Below are 9,430 nucleotides of genomic sequence, written 5' to 3'. Positions count from 1 at the left end.
TTTTCTAAACCGATTGAGCACTTTGGCTCTAGGATAACTTGGCTTCTCTCCATTGCCCTCTGCCTCCTTCTTCCCTCCGTCCAGTCAGCTTCTCTTCCAAATTCAAATAAAAAACATGACATTCAAACCCACATTTCAAGGATGGGGTTCTCTAGACTCAATGACATTTCTGAAATTAATAGTTTTCTTATTTCAGCCATGGACAAAGAGCAAATGGCCCTGAGGAGAAGATATCAGACCTCCAATTTGAGCTGTAATTCCTCATGGATAATAACATAAAGTCACTGCATCTCTAAGGTTCAGCTTTTCAACCCTTAAGTGTGGCAGCTGAACTGATTGAACTTTATTTTCTATTTGCTTTTATGAAAACTAGGTCTGAAACCCTGCAAAAGGAGAGTTGATGTACTGCACCAAAGCTCTTTTCTCCATTTCCCCCATTCGTTCTCTTAGAACTTTCCTCCCTTTAAAGCAGTAGGTATTCTTAGCCATGGCTGATTCAAAATCACCTGGCCAACTTCTTAAAATTTGTTAACTGGACCCCACCCACCCAGATTAAACTGAGATTACAGGGTAAATGGAAGAGTGTTATACAGTTTGGGCTTTTTGGTGGTGTTGTTAGAAAAACTCAGCAAAATAAAATTCCGGTTTATTGTTGGACAACATTGTTTCACATGCACATCAAACAGGCCAATAAATAAGTAAACAAACAGCAACTTCATAGAGAGAAAAAAAGGGGGAGGAGAAACCTTTTACCTGTTTCTTTGGCCTTATACTAACTACTATGGTAGAGTTAAATACATACACAAAAAAGTTACTGGAGTTCTCAGAATAAGATTGTCTTTGTTGTTATTTTGGCGGCTTCTTCTTCTTCTTCTTCTTCTTCTTCTTCTTCTTCTTCTTCTTCTTCTTCTTCTTCTTCTTCTTCTTCTTCTTCTTCTTCTTCTCCTTCTTCTTCCAAGGTTTTGGGCTGTTTTTCTTAGAGATTACAATGAGCACAGTCACAGCCAAGTGAAGACAGGAGTAGGACAGAGAACGCTCCAAAGGCTGGTTTGGTCATCCCGAGATCTCGAAAATTGTTTGATCCCTAACAATATATAGAAAAATATACAATGAAAATTTTAAAATGTATATTTTTCTTTTTAAAGTACTTTTAAGAAAAAAAAAAAGCAGGGCCTTGGTTTGGGTTCTTTTTTCCTCCCCTTTTGCAAATTCACCTTGTGATTTTGGTCGGTGGTGGAGAGTGCCTGTCACCTGTGGGTGGTGCTCTCTGCGGTGGGCCCATGGGACTCTCTACTTGAAGGACACAGGAAGTGGAAGGTGAATGGGTCATGAAAGGCTTTTTTTTAGTTTAACTTTTCCCTTTTTGCTGTGTAGTCATCTTCACTGGTCTACTGTTTCATGATGTCAACATCCTCATCCTCATCATTGTTAGCTGCCTTTTGCCTGCTGCCTCAGCCTCCTAACCTTCATCTCCATTCTCTTTCTTTCCATCACCACCCTCCTCCTCCTCTTCAACCCCTCTTTCTTCTTCTTCATGTATCTCATTGTCAGCCTGAGGTTCCCCATTTTTCTCACTAGTGTCCCCATTAGCAAGTGCATCTCTTTCATTCTTTGCCTTCTCCTCATCTACCTTCTTCTTTAAGTCCTTGGTGGTGATGTCGGAGCTGGTGTCCACCTCAGCATCTGACGTGGTGTGGCATGTGGGTGATCCCATGCAGTGGGTTTCTTTTAAGGCAAGAGAGCTCAAGGAGCCTGGCGGACAAGCTGGCAGTCCTGGCTGTGTGGCTGTGGAGGGGGAGCACAGCAGAGGTGGCTGCCTAACCCGGAGCCGAACACTGGAACAACGCAAAGATGCTTTCAGAGCTGCCAGTCTAAGCTTTTATTATTATTATTATTCAATTATTTCTGATGCATTGAGAAAATTGAAAAGCATTGATTTACAAAGCTCTGGTTTTTTTCTTACTGTTCTCTGTGTTGGCTTTCGGAAAAATTAGGAAAAAAAAGGCTGAACCAACTTGCAACATTAATCTCTCTCTCCTCCCCCCACACACAGCGATTCACAGTTTATGAATTTTCACATTTGGTTCAAAAACCACTCTTTTCACTAAATACTGTAAATTCTGTTTCTGATCTCTTCTGTTTCTTTTGCTGTTATCTTTAACTTCCCCTTTTGAAGTAAGGCAGTTTCTCTTGATTTTCTTTAAAAAAGGACTTCATGGTTTATGAACTCTTTAGTCACCACACAGATGTTTGAGTGTTACATATATAAGGGAGAAAAATAATTTTTCCTCTCCCCTTCTGAGTTCTTGGATGACATGCCTATAATAAGATAAACAGATTAATAACAGGGGGGAAAAAGTTTATTAACATGTATAACATGTATACTTCATGTACACATGGGAGATTCCCAGGAAAAAATGAGTAACTCCCAAGGTGGCTTAGAATTTGGGATTAAATACTAAGTTAACAGGGAAAGGCGAACAGGGATGGAGCCCTCTTAGAGGAGAATAAATGATTTTTAGGAAAATAAATGGACCCTTAGATGAACAGATAGGAGTTATGATAGTTTGTAATAAAGTCTGGTGTGGTGTGGATATTTAGGTTTCTCTCCTGTGGTGAAACTCCCCTGGTAGGAGATTTATGACAGTTGAGTTTCGTTTTTGAGGATCTTTCTTTAGGTGGGTAAGGGAAGTTCAGAGAACGCCTCTCTCTGCATTTGCAAGAACCTGCAGCTCAAAATACTTACTATAACAAAGTGGCATATTTTGGGTGGCACGTCCTCAATGTCTATGGACATTCTTGGAGCGGGTATATTCTGCTATCTTTCAATACCCATCACAAACATACACCTACATCACACTTTTAAAACGTCACTTGGCACACTAAGCTCCCACACTCATATTTTTCAAGTTTACAAAATAGTCCACAGATAACTGAGGTTCTTATCCTCTTAAACATGTCAAGCAATTTTTAGCTTATTTTATTTGAGGAGTAATTTGAAATGGCTTTTTTTTTCTTTTTAAACTGCTTTATTAATTTCACATCATGAAAAAAAAAATTTTTCTGAAAACTGGGTAAAATTTCCCTCTTAGACAGAAAAAAATTAGACTCAGACAAAAACAATATTTAATGAGAAACTGGAAAGCGATAACACCAAAAGGTTTATAGAAAAGCAAACCACAAAACTAAAAACATATACTGCAGAAGCCACATTATTCACCTCAGAGAAAACCTTAGGATTCAAGGAATAAGGTAAAAGTCATCATGATGATCAGGTTCAGGCATTTGGACGTGCATATGATATCTCATGAGCTGTTCCTCATCGTTCTCCTGATTTCCATCTGCTGCACTATGATCTTTTCCACATTATCTCCCACTTCATTGTGATCAACAGGCCTGTTAGGTATGGCCCATCAAAAACTTGGGACAAGTCGTCTAACCCTTCCCAGCCTGACATTTCCTCCAGGCTTCTGGGCTTCAAGCCCTCCCAAATGGTGCGGTTCCCCTTCATTCTGCACAGGAGCCCGGTTCCCTCCTTTTTCCTGTTGGGCATTTTTCATGTTGAGACTTTTTACTGCTTGTTCCTCTTTGCTGTTTCCTCTTCATCCTGATTCTCAATTCTCCCAGTGGACGCACGGCCACAACAGTTGGACCTGCAGAACCGCTTCCTGTCTGCCTTCACTCCTACTCTTAGGGCCACCCCTGGCTTCAGGGAGTGAAAACAGAGAAAGGATCAAGCCACAGCCAGGTCAGAAAAGACTTCTAATTAAAGTCAAAGAAGAAAACAGGATTGTATTTGAACACCAAGAAAACAAAAATCATGACTACACAAAAATACACAACTTTGAGACAGACATCCAAATTGTTAAAGATTTTGTTTACTTTGGTTCAGTCATCAATTCGAATGGAAACTATAGTTAAGAAATCAAGAGACACCTGAGACTTGAAAGGGCAGCAATAGGAGAATTAGGAAAGAGCAGTGTGAGCAAAGAAATGGCACTGGAAACCAAGGCTGTGGTCATCCACACCCTCATATTTCCAATAGCCATGAAAAGATGTGAAAGTTGGACAGTGAGGAGGGCTGATTGAAAAAAAAATGAATCATTTGAAATATAGTGTTGAAGGTGAGCTATATGGATACCTTGGGCCTCCAGAAAGAAACACAAGGGGTCCTAGAGCAAATTAGGCCTGAAACATCACTGGAGGCAAAAATTATGAAACTGAAGCTGTTCTACTGTGGGTACATCTACAGAAGGCAAGGTTCTTTGGAAAAGACAATAATGCTGAGAAAACTAGAAGGCAGCAGGAAAAGAGGAAGACCAAGTTTAAGATAGATTGACTCCATAAAAGAAACAATAGGAGTGAATCTAGAGCTGAGCAGGGCTCTTAAGGACAGGACACCGTAGACATCACTCATACATAGAGTTATCAGAAGTTGGGACAGACCCAACAGCATGTAACAATAACATAGTAGAAATAATTGTTCTAGAGAAGAGAGATTAGCAAGAAGACCACTTGTTTTTCCTCTTCATCAGTTTTCTCCTTGGCTTTTCAAGTTCGATTCAAGAGGCCATCCTCCCAAGAGGGATAAAGAGCTTACTTTGTGGAGTAGTCAAGTATCAGAAGAGTCTGAGCATCACGTTAAGGCATTGGTGCTTCTGAGGTCATGGAAAGAGGAAAATATGCTCAGGGATAGAGCTGAGTGAGTAGCAGAAACCCCAATAGAAAGTGGAAGCAATAGGAAAGAGGTCAATTACTCCCCATATTCAATATGAGGATTATGCCTTATATGTAATATCACTTGTTCAGATCAAGGGTATACTGCATTATGTGTTGCAGTGGTCCATAGTCTGCCATGTTGGTTCATCTTGCTGTCTCTGGTGAGTGTAATGAAGCATAAAATAATTTTATGATTCCTAATCATTAATCCCACCTCCTGACTCATGGATAGTTCTTTTTTACTGCCTTTTGTTTAAAATTTCCAAAAGAATTGTTTAAGGAGAAATCCAACTGGAATAGGGCACAGAGTTTGCGTTTCAAATGAGGCACCTTCTGTGTGAGTTTGAAGCCTCTTTCCTACTATTGTTCCTCCACCAGAGATTTGGCAGTTGGTTAGCAGCTCCTCATCTTGTGTTCTGCCTCATAGCCGGCTGTCTATTTGGCTTTTCCTTCTGCTCAGACACATCAGCAGAGACAATGGCCTAGCAGATGCTGATATTCATCCTGGATCAGCCTATGTTGATTTTCTGCTTATTAGTCTGAGCTAGTCACAGGCAGCTGGTTTCTGTTTGCCTTGACTGAGCAGTAGAAATATACACAACTGCATTGGCCCCTTGGGTACATATTCACCCAGGTGCTGGCTGCCATAACAATTTTTCCCATAGTATGAGGAGATATTTTTGATTACTGATGTTTTGAGGTTTTTATTTATTTTTATTTTTTGTTTATTTTTTTTTATTCTTGGGACATGCACAGAGAAGGACTAGAAAGGATGCAGTTTATAAGACAACTATATTAAAAAGAGTCCTGGTATTTCACTCTGTAGTAACCGGAGAAAAAAAAAGCTAAAGTTTAACTTTGCTTATTAGTTTCCTCCTAATAGCAATGAGAAGCCAGTACAGATTTTTAAGGACCCATAAGCAAGCTGCCTTGAAGGTATAGCAGATGAAATGTTTCCTGGGCAGCAGGTATCACACTGGCTAGTGCTTCAATATTCATAGCTTACTCTTTTATGGGTCCCAGGAGTGAAATGTTTTGAACTGGGGCTTGCTGCGACCTGCTCCACTTCAGAACCAGAAGCTGCTGACTGCTTTAGGCATTGTCCTACCAAACAGTAAGAAAAAAAAAAAAGGAAAGCCCTTTTAAGAATTGCAATTTAGTTTTTCTGCTCTAGCTGATGTTCTTGCTTTGATTTGTAAAATATTTCAATATTTTTTAAAGTTTTAAAATAGTTTATCTGGCCTATAATATAATCTCTTCTTTCTCCTGTCACTGTCTGGCATTAGCAATTTTTTTTCTAATACCATTCTTCCCTTAATATCTTAACTATACTTCCTTTTACCCCTTTATATTGAGTAAACAATAGTATTTTCCAAGGTAAGTGTATGTAATTATTCTCCTCACACTTATATTTCCATGAAATCATATTAAAAAGGAAATTGGAGTACTGGACATATGACTTGTTTATTAGACCTGTCCCTAGATTGCTATTGGATATACCCTAGACAGATGGAATAATATTTGTTTTCAGTTCCAGTTTAGAAAAAATGTGAGATATACCAGTATATTATTAAAGTATTAAAATATTCTTATTCTACATTTAATAGATGATTGGATAAAGATACAGTTGTTGGGCTTATCAAATTTGTGCATCATATATAACAGTAAATATATTTAATGTCAGAACCAAGGCTTGAGAATAGGTCAATATACTAGAATGATGAACTCAAAATAATAATTAAAAACCTAATGAATGTGAAATTTCTCAAGTGGATTAAAAAAATCACACAATTATGTAATTTCAGTATTGGAATGATTTTGGATTATGAGGACATTAGATTAAAAATAACACATATGTGGTAAGTGTAAATGACTTCATATTCCTTACCCAAGACGGACATTTCTGATAGTCATCACTCTTTACCTTGGATCCAGGATAAAATTTTAGATCTTGACCAACAGAATGCCTAGCAATTGATTAGAGTTGGCACAGGAGTTTAAAGACCGGCTTGCAGATTTTAGATTTAGGGCCTGACCCTGGCCAAACAATGACTAAAAAGCTAAGCTGTGTGACCTTAGACAAATTCTCCCTCTTCTGTAGTACTCAGTTATTATTTCCTCATTGTAAAAAATGGGATTTAAACCACTTGATTTCTAAAACCTTGTTAACCCTGATACTCTTTTATTCTATCTTTTTATGAGAAAATAAAAATATAAAAATGTCATGCTCTAGATTTAGAATAATTAATGCTTGAACTGAATTAAATCAAAGGGAACAGGATTTCTAATATGAAATGATAAGTGTATATAACTGGATTTTTATATAATTTCCTAAATGTAATATTTGAAGAATGATTGATATCAGTGAGTTGGAGTTATATAGATAATTTGAAAAAAAATGACATGTGAAGAAACTTGGTATGTTTCATCCCACACACAAAAAAGGAGTGGATATGAGCACTGCTTTCTAATTATGAATAGCTACTAAGTAAAATCAGCACTAAATTTCTTCCTTTGAAAATATAAATAGGAGCAGAGTTTCAGAAGGCAGGTTTGATTCAATATAAGGAATAATTTTCCATATTAAAAACTGTACCACAAAGGATTGGACAATCTTTTGAGCACTCAAAGTATACTCCTAATAATGGCTAAGGATTTTGGAGACTACACTATGCGTCAGGCACTGTCCTAAGTACTTTACTAATTTAACACTGTTATTGACCCAATGAAGTAAGAACCCTTATGTTCTCTGTTTTTAAAATGAGGAAATAGTGAGCCAGAGAACTTGAATAGTTTGTCCAGTATTCCAAGTACAGATTTAGTAAATTGTCCAAGGTTATCCAAGCTGGAAAAGGCCTCTGTGCAGAACCAAGGTTGTTACCCATTAGGCTCTACTGTTCACACTAAAAGCATGATTCTCATCCTCTAAAGATATTTAAGAAGAAAATGAAAAACTGAAATGTAAACTAAGGCCTCTTCCCACTCTATGATTAATACTGAAGTGGAATTGCCTATATGACTCATTTGAGTTCATGTGATATAGAGATTTGAAAGACTATTTAAACATTTTTACTTTCTTGATACTGTACTTTAGTTTTATTGGTACAGTTACTGAAAAACACTTGAAAAATATAAATAGTGGCAATGTTAATCTCAATGTTAATCTCATCTAAATTTATCTGATTTTTATTCATATTTTCTTCTGTTTGATGACTTCTTGGAGCAGTCTAACATATAATATCCCTTTCCAGTAAAAAAAAAAAATCATCTGTATTGCTCAATTGGTGGCACTTATACTCATCACAATGACTGTTACTAAAAGTCATGTTTACTTTCTTATTGCTTATCTCAGTAGCTATAACACCTAATAATAACCCATAAATATTATAGAAAATCAAACCAATGAAGACATGAAGATTCTAGAACAGTGGTTCTCAACCTTCCTAATACCGTGACCCTTTAATACAGTTCCTCATGTTGTGGTGACGCCCAACCATAAAATTATTTTTGTTGCTGCTTCATAACTATAATTTTGCTACTGTTATGAATCGTAATGTAAATATCTGATATGCAGGATGTATTTAGGCGACCCCTGTGAAAGGGTCGTTCGACCCCCAAAGGGGTCGCGACCCACAGGTTGAGAACCGCTGTTCTAGAACAAATATAAGACCAGGGCCTGCTATTTTTCCATGCAAAAGTATATCCTGTCCCTCTCCTTAGATACTTAGCCCTTCATTAGTTCCCCTAGATTTCCTAGGACTTTCATGATTAAGCAATTTGAGACAGGAAAGCTACCCTAGGACATTCTGGCTTTCATGTAGGCTCTGCCCAAGGAAATGAAATTGTATTAACTGAGTCCTCTACATCTTTCATAATTATAGGTATTTCATTGTTTTTCTTTTATATACAATTTAATCAATAACTTAATAATATTAAGTAAGGCTCTTATAGCTATAATTTCATAGGTAATCCACAGAATGATAAAGACTTCCGTTCTGTAATCACATTGAGTCTGTCAGTATTGGTGCTGTAACTCTTTCCCCCAACCCTGTTATCCCTCCCGGATCATCAATAAGCCTCAGTGACTCTGTGGATGAAGCGAGCACCAGGGCATCATTCATCAAGCTGCTTCATCTGTTGCTACTCAGAGACACAGAGTAGTTCTCGGGCATCTTTCCAAGAGAAGACAAGCCCGTGTTATGCTATGATATTTATTTTTATAATACTGCTCTTGCTTTGTGATGGTTTTTTATTCTTTGTTCTCTGATTTTCTAACTCCTCGTGGGCACATTATCTCTTGGTTTTTATATCCATTTATCTATTTATTTCACATGTACATTCAAGTGTCTTTTGCTCACAAATTAAAATGTATTGTTTATTATTTGTATTAGTATGTATAACTTACCAGCATTTCCTCTCCTAACAATTGATCAATAATAGGTGAAGGATATGTGGTTTCTCCTCAGTCAAAATAACATTAAACTTGATTGATATATAAGTTTTGATGATAACACTGGCCTGAAAGATTGTTGAGAGAAGTGAGTGGCAAAAACAATATAAAAGAATGCTGTCTGAGAAGAAGTATATTATAACATACTAGGGGTCCAGTGCACGAATTCTTGCATCTTGAAAGGAACTGTGGGCTGTGAGGCTGTGGTGGGCACAGAGGCAGGTCTCGGCAGCCCTGCTCCTGCTGCTACCGCTCCCACAT

At 37.6% G+C, this 9,430-nt stretch overlaps 2 pseudogenes; both read right to left on the bottom strand.

Moving 5' to 3' along the window:
• Positions 1-1,343: 1,343 nt before the first annotated feature.
• Positions 1,344-1,714, bottom strand: LOC102417288 (annotated as a pseudogene).
• A 1,526-nt stretch (positions 1,715-3,240) lies between these two features.
• Positions 3,241-4,857, bottom strand: LOC102416972 (annotated as a pseudogene).
• Positions 4,858-9,430: the final 4,573 nt, after the last annotated feature.

Source organism: Myotis lucifugus, unplaced genomic scaffold (genome assembly GCF_000147115.1).
Source record: "Myotis lucifugus unplaced genomic scaffold, Myoluc2.0 scaffold_67, whole genome shotgun sequence".
In the NCBI taxonomy this organism is placed as follows: domain Eukaryota; kingdom Metazoa; phylum Chordata; class Mammalia; order Chiroptera; family Vespertilionidae; genus Myotis; species Myotis lucifugus.
Note: the sequence above shows the minus strand (reverse complement) of the source record. Positions and strands in the feature narration are given on the sequence as shown.